Here is a 12,413-nt window from a genome sequence, read left to right on the forward strand (position 1 = left end):
GACAATTTTTAAAAGAGTATGTTGAAAGAAGATACTACTGAGGACTTCCCGCTAGCCCTTCGGAGCATAAAAGGACACATTACTTGACCTACCCTACTAATCTCAGCAAGCTGGTCCTTAGCGACAGATCAAAAGCTCAAATAACCACTTTCAAATCCTTGTTGCTGCTCCACCTCCAGCCTTTAACAATTTTTTCTGGAAGTAAAACTGGATTTCTGGTCTTTGGCCTATGTAACAGCCTCTTTGTAATGCATCTTTCTAGTACCAAGAAATGGGATTACTCATCTCAACTTCAACTACATTGCTCCCCATCACATCCAGAAAGGGATATATTTGATGCTAGTAAGATAAATGCCACTCACCTGTTTGCAGACTGGTTTGATTATTTTGCCATAGGATTGGCTATCAAATTACACAACATTATATATATTTATATGAATTTACACTTAAGTTTTGACATCCAGCAGCCTGACACAAAATTAGCTAAAGTACAGGATGAAATCTACTTGTACCAGGTTTTATTCCTCTAAATATTAAAAAAAAAAAATCATAACCACACAAATTGCTTCAAGTGTAATTCACTGTGGCAAAAACTCATCTTGCAACTGGAATAAAGTTAGAAGGAGTATTTTGTATCACACAAGATCTTTACCTTACCATAGGCATTCAAAAAGGCAAGCTGAAGTCTTCTGAAATACTGTAAGCACTGTGTAGCATCTGCAAGGAAAAGCTGTCTGTACAAAACTGGAGAGAGCGCTCAGAAAACTCGGAGACATTAAGAACTGCACCGATCTCCAAACGCACTCGCTTTCTGCCTTCTGCTTCTCCCAAGCTGCACCCACAGACAGCTTACAGAAGCCCCTGTCAGATATTCTGGTTTCACTCCCACGCTCACCCCTGGCCTCCCACACTCACTCCAGGCAGCCTGAATGATTCTGCTACGCCACAGCAACAACAGCAAATGAATCCTGTGTTTCAGGTAGCACAGGGGTTGTAGTATATTATTTCAAAACAATACTTTCTGAAATACTCACTTGGAAATCTGACTGGAGATAAATTCCTGGACACACATTCTAAAGCTCAAGTGTAGTTCATGCCAAGTCTTTGGCTGATAAGATCACACAAGCTTGCCGTTTTTGTTAGCAAGCTTTTTCTTCTTTCCTCATTTATATTTAATTCTACGTTTGTAGAACTGCACAGGATATTCTGGCAGCTGGTACATTCATTTGCCAAGTCATAAATGAAAGATTCCCACAATAAAGTGTCAAATCAGCAAAATTCTGATGAGACACTGGCAAAGGAGAAAGGAATCTGCCTCATCTTGACTGTCAGAACACAGTTTAGTAGAGCTACATGGAGACAAGGTTTTAATGTCAAGTCAGGAACCATGATGAGAAGTCCAAACCAGCCTGACCATACTATTCATTCTTCAGTATTGTCTAACAAAGAAAAGAATAAGCAGAACAAATACACTATGCCCATGGCAATGCAGCTTACTAACTGGGAACCACTAGACCTAGACAGTGACACCATGGAATTAATTCACATGCTAGGGCTGAAACCAGTTTCTTACTTGAAGACCAAAACAGCTCATCCCTTGGGTGCTTAGAAAAGAGGCTTTTTAAGTTTTCACCTTTAAAAAAAACTAAGTGTTTTTCACTCTATCAAAAGTGACCTTTTTAAGTTACAAGTCTCCTGTAGGGCCCAGTAGATTAGATGAGCTTTTCCTTCAGCTTTACTTTTCCTGGGCATATAGTACTCCTACTCCATTCCCTTCCGACACAAGCTCAGGAAGAATTTCTCTCAAACATGCCGATTCTATTTTAAAAGTTTGCTAAGCACCTGCCATTTGCTCTTCTTCATCTCACCACTCTCTCAGCTTTTTTTTCCTCCCCTGGCCTAAGAAAGGTTTGACTATTAAAGGAGGTGGGAATAATCATTAGTGAGCGTGGTTTGCTGCAATGATTTTCTAAAACTCAAGGTCAAATGTTTCTCTTAGCAACAGCTGCAGAGTTATGCATGCACAAACACATTCGGTCTCTTTGCAGCGAGGGCTGTCTTGTACTGCAGAGCAGACCATGAAATAATTAGTATGTGTAGTAAATGTGCATATGAGAGAGTTTATGTATAAAAACATCCAACCACCATTCTAAAAAAATATAATTACAAATAAGAGGAAATTTGTAGCTTACCATGTGTCTGTAACTTCTAGTTTCTAAGTTTGTAAGTGGCTCTGCAACAATGTAAACACTGGGTTTTGGATTACCTTTCCTATTACAGTCGATAGCCAGCAAAGAAAACACAACATACCAAAAAAAACCATCACAACGTTTGGCACAAGGTAACTAGAGAGGAGGCTTTCAGCCAGGCTATGGCATGGGGAAGCAGGCTACGCGTGCCTGTCACGTATGCCCCTATCAAAATTCATCTCTCTAGCCAAGCGTTCAAGTGGGGAGATAACATCTCAGCATACTACTCAAGAATGAGTTCTGGAGATGAAAAGGTCATCTCATTACTTACTAATTCAGGACAATATATTATTACATGGAAGGTCTCTAAAAAGCATTCCAAGAACTAGACAGAGATCTGTGTTTTTCTAAAAGCAGCAAAAGAACAGAGGAAGAGGACAGAGTTTCTATTACCCAGAAGATACAAGGCAGCAACAGCAGAGACATTAATGGTGGTTATGGCAGAATCAAAATGAAGCCCCGCCTAAATGTGGAAGAGGGTAACAATATGTTTTTAACCACGCATGATAGTTAGCACACTGGTCATAAGGCCAGCAATAACTGGAGGACACAAAACCAGAAGAGAAGTCAGCATTTGAATTTGACCAGGCAGTGAATGAGAAACAGCCCACTGCAAGAAAAGGGATGAAGATATCTGGCCTCTCTAGTGAGGACAGCATCCTTGTAGTCTGGGAACCAAGAGCAACAGAAGCATTCTGGAATCCTCCAGACATTACAACAGCTTCAACCCTGTCCTGTGCAGGCACTGCAAGGAGGACACACTTATTTTTATCCCAACACTGAGAGACTTTACTAGTTGCAAACTAGCAGTCAAACAAATATTTAGCCCTAAATACCACAAGATGAGATTTCCTTTTGGACAACTGTGGATAAATTAATTTATTATTTAGATCTCCATAAGGTTGGCAAATATAAGAAATCTCAATTAACACATGATGCTGCTCCAACATGCTGAAAAGTGTTAATAAAAACACACTGAACAGCTACAGAATGAATATTGCCTTGTTCCTGTAGTCTGTTAGTCTTAGATCGTATTATTGCGCATTCCATGCTTCCTTCTCACAAATTCATAATATGGAGATGTTGGTTGTGGTTTTTTTTCTCCTCTCTGAAGTATCACCACCATCTCAACTGACCAGCTTGTGAAATGAACAATGCACCTGCTGGCACTACATGTCATTCCAGAAACTTTCACCTGTGATGACAGCAGTAGTGTTTTGATAAGTAATGCACATATCTATTGACCTGATACATATCTTTTAAATATTAATGCTATACCCAAGCTAGATGAAAGCACTAGAGAAGACAGAATAAGGGATTTCAGTAAGGTGAGACATTTCATTTCCTTATGAAAGCTAGCAGTATGCAAAATGGTGAGTTTAGTTCTTGGATAAAGCAACCAGAATCCCTTCTGTTTTCTTACAAATTTAATTTCTATCACACATAGCAAGCCAAAACCACTAGCTGGAACTCATTAAATAGTGTGATAAAAGAGCAAGTCTGAGGAGTAAAATGTAAATTCAACATTAATGAAGTGGCATTTACTCTGTCATCATCATCAATTACACTTGTCCACCTACACAAGTTACAGAATTAAACATTATGAATAGAGGCAGACAGCAGCTGTAGCACAGAGTAAAAAGAGTATTTAACTAAAACCTATCTTCCTACCAGATGTTTTAATTTTGCACAATAAATGAAGAAATCTAATAGCACTCTGCTTTGCTGAGCCAGAAATGAACCACTGGAGAAGAGTTACTAGGTTACTTGTCCAAAAATGAAAAGAAAAATAGTATTTTGCAAGGTTTCTGAAGTCTCCTTCATATTCTGATTTATTACATATAATTAGCAGATCAATCAAGCCCTACTATGAGAAAAAGTTACAGAGTTTGCAAACCTTTTCTAGCAGACTCCTGTGTTGGGTGGAACAAGGGCATACATTTCTTTCCAACATGTGTAATACACTTGAATTACCTGCACATTACATCACTGCAAGAAGCACACAGAGATGCTAAAATTATACCTAGAGAAGGGCAACCAAGCTGGTGAAGGGTATGGAGAAGTGATCTGGTGAGGAGCAGCTGAGGGAACTGGGGTTGTTTAGTCTGGAGAAGAGGAAACCCAAGGGGAGACCTCCTCACTCTCCACAATTCTCCAAAAGGAAGTTTAGACTGGATATCAAGAAATGTGTAGACATGGTCTAATGGCCATGGTGCTGTTAGGTCAATTGTTTAGCTCAATCTTAGAATTGTTTTGGTTGGAAGAGACCTCTATGATTACCTTTCATATCAGATACCTAGGAAAAAAAAACCTAAATACTTTACAACTCTGCTATAACATCCTTCTGTACCTATAATAATTGAACTTTTCCTCCACAGCCACATCAGCCACAGAGTCTTCATTTTAACCAAGTTTCTATACTGGTTTCTAACATCCTTCTGTTGTCATCCCAATCCTTTATTCCTTTTGAAATGAAGCTATTTAACAGTCTTCATTTATCACTGTAAACAAGTTCAGTGAAAATCCTAACTAAAAGGAATACTATTTATCACAAAATCAAGAGTTAAAATTTCATTTTGAATACAGTACAAACAGTTTTCACAGTTTCTAGGAAACAAAAGCCATTTACAGCTGGCACAATGAGAGTTTTCAACTTTTTTCCAATTGTCAAACTACTCCTTTTACTCCCATTTCCTCCAGTGAATCCCTCCCTTTGTGGTACTCACAGCAGAACCTTCCAGATCTAATTGTCCAGGAAGACATTTTCCTCCACTGTCGCAGAGCTGAAAGTTGCTATTTTCAGTCACAGTTTCTCCTACTGCCTGGGTGCCAGGATGCCCACCATTCCCTAGAAGCAGTTATCTTCCAGCAGAAACAAAGAGAGGGAACCAAGACAACATTCAGCCATCTGCATTTGCTAGCTGTAGCCATGGCTCTAAACAAGGGACAACGTGCGTCTTTTCTATGCTCCTTCCAAAAATGTGTCTGCCAGGTGACTGACTACTATCTTAAGAGCCTCAGCACTCAGCTGCTGCTCGTTATTTTTGCTTCCATTTTAATGCTCAAGATCTCTTGAAGATGGATAGTCTTCCCTCAGAAATACCCAGGCTGGCTTTGCCTGACCTGTTCCAGGTCTCAGGGCCCAGGCACATGACTCTCACAGCAGTCAGATGAAGGACCAAAGGCACCACTGTGCACTTAAAGCATGCCATTCACAGTTTTATCCCCTGAGGTTTATTTGCCATTTTGATACCCCTGCTCAGACTGGTCTTGGCAGCTGGAAGGTGGTCTAAGTCACTGTATCCTATTTCAAACACAGAAGAAACTTTCACAGCAGGGAGCCACACTCTGCAGCTGGGTTGGGGCAGTTAAGACTTTCTGGGCTGTAGTACTTTCCTTTCCTTTTAATGCCAAGATACTTTGTAGCACATCTAATTTTGATGTTATTCAAGTAACAAATTTGGATCTTTGGAGAAGTAAACAATCCTTAAATAAGAAACCTACAACAGCTCTATGGTACAGACTGGATGATCCCTGTCCCATAGGAAATTAAATGCTAGAACTTAAGTTCATAGTCATAGAAGTGGTTTGGTTGGAAGAGATCTTTAAGATCCAGTCAAAGTTGGCATGACTGAAGGTACAGGTTAGCTATTTATGTACTGGAGGTAGCTCAGACTTACTGAATCCATTAACCTTGGAGACTAAGCAGCAACAAGCTCCTTTCAGGGTCTCTAGGATCTAGGAGATGGCAAGAGAGCAACAGTGAAGCAAGAACAGGGTGCGCCCCAAGCAACTAACAAAAGGGCTGCTGTTTGTCCTGGTGGAAGCAGCAAACAACTGTGCCTTGTGCTGGTAGGAGGGAGAGCATTAGGGGAGGAGCAAGGATTTTTAGACATGACCTGCAGAGTAGAGATTCAATGCATTCCTTAGACTTAAGCCTTTATTCACCTTAAGAGGGGTGCAAGCTGTTTGTTTCATGAGTTGGTTTTGGTCACTTCTCCAACACTGCTAGTCTCAAGATGATGCAGCTTCAGGGTTCCCCCTTCCACACTGTGCTCAATCCAATCCTAACACAAAAGTTGACTGTGTTCACCACTTCCCAAATGACCCAGATCACAATGAGACAATTAACTGCTCATGAACAGCTATTCATGGAAAATCTCTATCACAGTATCTGTTAAACCACTGAAAACCTTCATTACTGTATCTGTCAAACCTCTGAAAGGAAATTTAAGACTGCTTCTTTAGACCACTTGTTTTTTCCAGCTCTTCTGGACTGTGATAAAAAAAGCAAGGCCTTCTACCGCTGAGCTTGCAGGGTGTTTTCTAAAAACACACACACAAAACCCCAAAACAAACATCTTCATCTGCCAGCTGAAGTTCCCAATTTGGCCACACATAATGTGCGAAATAATTATATTCCACTTATTTGTAATTAGCAATGTCAAGGGTGTGCCTTTAGACAGCACTCATGGCATATTTTCTGTGAAACATCAGCTTGTCATTTCATATCTAAAACTACATTGTTTCTTTTGAAGCAGCTTCACTTGATAAAGAAGCTCTGTCCACCAAACAAGACATTACGAAGGCAATAAAGATTTTCTATGCTCTCCATATAATGTATGTCTACATTTCCAAGATCCAAGACATAATCAGTAGCACTGAAACACTTTTACTTTATGCTTACTTGTTAGACAGATTCTTGTGCAATGTTTTGTAGTCAGTCACCATTAACTCTTTGCTGTATTAGCAATACACACTTTCCTATTTGTTCAAAATTTACACCAGAAGAAATAACTAAATAGTGATTCTCAACTCAAAACAGAGGCTGTCTTTACAGGACAACAAAGCAATGCATGATCAAGAAAACTTAGAATATGTATTCATAGGCAGAGCATTTCACAGCTTCATAACCATGACAAAATTATTCTCGGTCTTCCCTATTAATCCACACATTGTTTAGAACTGCAGAGAACAAGCAACAGTGTGTCCAGTATCAGACAATGGTGGGCAAAAGTGTAATCATAAGGTAATACTACCTGGATGATCATCTTTACTTCAACAGGGACTTCAGATGTGCATTATTCCAGATTGTGAATATATGGAGCCTGAAGGAAAAAGGGAAGGCTAATAGTAACAGGATAATGGATCCAGTGCTGGAAATACTACATATTTTCATGGCTTTATTTTAAATATTAGGAACATAAGTTTGAAGATGGGATTAAGTTTAAAGCAGTTAACTTCCCAACAACTGTTTCTCTATGAAGCCCTGCAGAAATCAGAAAAGGCAGAAGGGAGAAATTGAAGCTGGGGGGAGAGAAGATTTTAAGTTGCACCTTTGTTCTGCCTCCATGGTTGTTCTGGACAAACTGGTCATTAAGCAAAATTATTTTAAAAATGGGTACAGGTAAGCTTCACCTAACATAAACATCCATAAGACATCACATATGATCACATTTCATATGCATACAATATGCAAGTTCTGGTACAAAACTTCAGGTGTAAGTCTTCTTCTGTTGCACTTAATGGGTCCACATAAATCCTTTAGGCACTTCTAACTATGATTGGAGTGAAGATGCTAATTTTTTTGCTTCATGATAGCTCATCACTCTGCTTCAGAAAGCCAGCAGTAGCCTAAAAAAAACATTACTAGCTGTGCACACTGACATTCGGCAAATGCCTTTTTCAACACTCCACCTGGCATCACACACTGCTTACGTCTCATGCAAACTGGAAACACCCAGTCTCTCCTCTTGGCAATAAACTGCAGGAGAAATGTTAACATGTGAGAAACATAATGACAGCAGCCCTGTGATATGTAGAACAAGCACCTAACAGTCAAAACAGAAAGAACAGCCCCATCTTGCTGTTTTCTGTTCTATGTTCGCATGTCACCATCTCCTCTTCACACTGCAAGCTACAATGTTCACATCTCCAACACATTGCACATCAACAATTTCATAGTTTGTAGTTACAGTTTATGGATTGGTTCAATGATTACCTTTAAATACTGATGTCACTGAGGATGTAAACAATGAGTTCATTTCAGGACATCACTGACTACACTGCACATGATTTGAGAACTAAGAAAGCTCAAATTATTATTATTTTTTTTCTTTAAAGCTAGCAAACAACTGCTAAAGATTGATTTTTTATTATTATTATTTTTTACTTCTAGTACAATATTCTTTCATTAAAATATTATATATATTTTTTTAAGGAGGTACTGTCTAGGCTGGATTTTAACTTGACCTGTTCTTTCATACAAGTAACATAAGAACAGTGATAGTGAGATCACATTAACCTTTACAGCTGAATGGAAAAGCAACAAAACCCAAGATGTTGGTCACACTAACAGGATGTGATCAAGAGATTAAATACACTGAAACTGTTACATTAGCAGCTCATCTTTACTTCAGAGCTAAAAAGAACAGGCCAAGATCTTGGAAGACCAGGTTGATTCTACCCATAGTTCATGATGTAGATTGATAAAACATTTTCAGGACAAAACCTGGAATCCTGAAAACTAGCCTGCTTAAAATGCTAGTGCTTAAGACAGGTGGAACTTATCAGCCTTCCAAAGCGGAGGGAAAATTTGAGCTCTGTTCTCTGGTAGCTAAGTGCAATCAATATAGATATTCTAGAACATCAAAGCAAGGTTTTGTGCATCTTAAGACATGCACTATTTTTGCTTTCTGCTGTTTTTTCCCTAAATACAAGGCTGCTATCTGAAAAAGCATGTCCATGTGTCTCTATCATTTATCAGTCTTTGGAAACTCACTTGTCAAAGAACTTTACCACAGTGATGTTCAAAATGGTTCTGCAACACATGCAAACACAAACTCAGAGCTGTTCTCAGACATGCCACATAGTCAACAGCACATGGGGCAGAAATAGATCTGAACTGTCAAAGGATGTTAAGGACACTGCACTGTAAAAGTAATGCCTACTTTCTCTCTACTTCTTTAATAGCACTGCGTTAGACAAGCACAGTATCACTTGTGACATAGAATACTCACAATCCACTGAAAGCAGGTACAAATGAATTCTGTTAATGTGCTTCCAGGACTACAATGAAGAAGGGACAAGTTAACGTACTGCATCTTTTCCTGGTTGCTAGTGTTTCTGGTTCTTTAAGGATGAAAACTTCTCAGGAGGTGGGGTCAGGAAGAGCACAAACAACAGGCTGGAATTAAACAGCATTGGCACAACTATGTGGGTAGATTTCATGATTCATACACATGCTCTAGATGGTGAATCTTACCTAATTCACTGCAACACCTTTCCAAAAGATATTCTAGAAGACAACTAATACTTTGCTAGCAGCAGGACTGGATTTTTTCCTACTTTTACTTACAATCACAGCAAGTTCTACAATCAACCTTAACACTGATGAACCAGTTCAGAGGGAAGATGCTACTGAACTACTTTTTATAGATTCCTTCTGTTCCCTTCCATATGCTAGAGATACACCAAAGATTCACGGGTGCCCAGGTGCTCACCACAAAAAAACCCCAGAGATTTACCACAAGAAAGCCAAAGTACTGTTGGAGTTTCAGTGAACAGCAATGTTACAACATCATAAGAACAGATGGGAGTCGCTGCAGATTCCAACAACATCTTCATGAGAAGGACAGTACTCCCACAAGGCAGTTGGGAAAGGACTGGAAGTCACCACTTAGAAAATATACTTGTAACCATTTCCTATGAGGAGCTGGGCTGTTCTACAGAAGTTAACAAAAATGCAAATGAGCATCCAAAGCAACAAAGTATTTGTTAGCCTGCCTTCTCTACACTTACTATTGATTTTTACACTGTAGTCTTAAAAATTCATAGTTCTGTCACCTGCCTAATATAAAATTTAAATTCAAAATGGCATGCTACTACACAGAAAATATTCAGTACAAGCCCAGAAATGCTACATGAGCTGAGGTTCAAAATTCATCTAAAATAGCATCCTGTCTCTAATAAGGACTACTACTGGATGCCGTAAAGAGAAAGCAAGAACAGAGTAAACATCCATCAACATTCCCTTGATGTACTGTACCAGCTGACAGCAATCTGCAGCTCTGGGACTTCCTCTGCCTGCTTTTAAGTGTACACATAAAAATCTAAACACAATCACATTAAAGTCCAAAGCTATTCTGAGTCTGCAAGCATCTAAGTCAACTTTTCACTGTTTAGGTTACTGCTTCACTCCTTTTCATTCTGGTGAATAAACAGGCACAGCTCAAGGCAATGAGTTTCATTCATTCATTCCCCACCTCTACCAGATTAAAAGCCCAAACCTAAATTAACTGTTGCTCTAAGACAGCATTGAGAAGCTATATACAATCACTCATTCTGAACACAAAAAGGCTTACTCAATCCAAACAGTGATATCTAGCAAAATATTAATGTTAATTCTAAGTGAGATTAGATATTTGACAATATATATCTCAATTAGAGCAAACTATTTTAGTGAGTAACCTAGCTGTAACTTAAATAAGATCTTTCTGTAAATACAGCCAAGAAACAAACATCCCTCAGAAAAGGGACCTGAAGGATAGACAATACCTCATATTACAACTCTCATTTCTGTATTTTTAAATTAACACCTACAAAATACAGGTTTAAGCAAAAGTATCTCATTCAAAGGAGGCTCTGGATTTAAGAGTTCTGAACGTCATTGTAAAGGCCTAACTGTCAAAAAACAAGTGTTGAAGTACTGAAGATGCCAGTCACTGTTGAGACTGTTCAGCCTTCTTCAAAAGGGAGAAGTCCAGAGACCACTGAAAGCTATTTATTCCCTATTTATTTATAGGGAAGGCAAAGATGTGGTGGGATGTTCAAGAAATCAAATCTAGAAAAAGCTCTGTTAATGCAGCTTGCTATAAATACAGATTTAATAAAATGAAGCTAGGAATTTAGAGATGAAAGCACAGAAGTAGTGTGCAAAGACTGGCGCTCAGCCATTCTCTAACATCAAATGTAATTTACATTCTTCACAGGCAAAACGCCAAATTAATAACACTATTCATTGCTCAACACCGATTAAGCACAGACATTAACAAAGTCAGTAAAGAGTTGGTTTCAGATGTGAATTAAGTTATTCTCGGCCAATTGGGAACAGAACCTCACGGAACCGATAAGCCGTAAATTGAAGTTACTGGGTCTCCTGAGCCCGGTTACATAGCCTCATGTCACCGAATGGCTCAGTCACATCCAGTGCTTGCTCTAAACGCGCTCTCCCCAGCTGCTCCCGACAGCCCGGCAGGTTTTAAACGCCAGGCACAGCCCAAGCACCCGCCGCGATTAAATCCACCTCTTCCCCCACCCTCTCTCTCCCCACCGGGCGGATTTCACCGCGGGGAGGTCTCGGCTCCGGGCCTGCCTCCGGCGGGCGCAGACCAAGACCTCCTCTCACGGTACCACCGCTGCAGGGGGTCGGGGGAGCTGCCTCTGCGCAAAGGAAACCCCGGCACGGTCCCACGGGGCTCCCCCGCCGCCCGGGCGCCTCGCACACGCCAGGGGCTCAGCCGGGCGGCGGCAGCGGCTGCTCGGGGGGTGGGGGCCATCTTGGAACCGGCGCCCAGCGCAGGGGGTACAGACCCCCCACACACACACCCGAAGCCCGGCACCTGCCACATCCCCTCATGCGCCAGCCAAGAAGCCACGATCCCGCCAGCACAGCGCAACCCCGCCGCACCTCTCCGAGCCTCCCGGCCCCGTGGTGCTCAGCGCCCGGTCCCAAGGGAACGTGGGGCCCCAAACCAACCACGGACCCCCATGCGCGGCACGGCCCTTTCTCGCCCACTGCGCGCCGCGGAGCTGCGTCTTCTACCTGTAGCCGGGCCTCCAGTGTTGCAGCGGATGCACCCCAGCCTTCTTCTACTCGCGGAGCCGCAAACCCCGGCTCCCCATCGCCGCCGCTGGGCTGGGTTGGGCCGGGCCGGGCCCGGCGGTTCCCTCCCACCGGGGCGGGGCTCCGGAGCCCAACGGCCGCAGCCAGGCCCAACCCGACCCCCCACTCCGTACACAGACACACGCCAAGGAAAGGCTCGTGTCCTATTGGCCAGAGGAGGGAGGACCGCTCAGAGCTGGGCTCCGATTGGCCTCAGGGGAAGGCAGCGGCCCGCCCCATTGAGGTCGTGTGACGGCGGGCGGCGAGGGCTCCGTGGGAGC

At 41.5% G+C, this 12,413-nt stretch overlaps 1 protein-coding gene across 1 annotated transcript in view; it reads right to left on the reverse strand.

Moving 5' to 3' along the window:
* The window catches only part of MPP7 (MAGUK p55 scaffold protein 7), a 140,307-nt gene extending 128,126 nt beyond the window's left edge, over positions 1 to 12,181 (reverse strand). Inside the window, exon 1 of the mRNA XM_054171197.1 lies at positions 12,073 to 12,181. The gene's annotated coding sequence lies outside the window, so the exon portion shown is untranslated. The remainder of the gene's footprint in view (positions 1 to 12,072) is intronic.
* Between the last annotated feature and the right edge of the window lie 232 nt (positions 12,182 to 12,413).

Source organism: Dryobates pubescens, chromosome 21 (genome assembly GCF_014839835.1).
Source record: "Dryobates pubescens isolate bDryPub1 chromosome 21, bDryPub1.pri, whole genome shotgun sequence".
NCBI lineage: Eukaryota > Metazoa > Chordata > Aves > Piciformes > Picidae > Dryobates > Dryobates pubescens.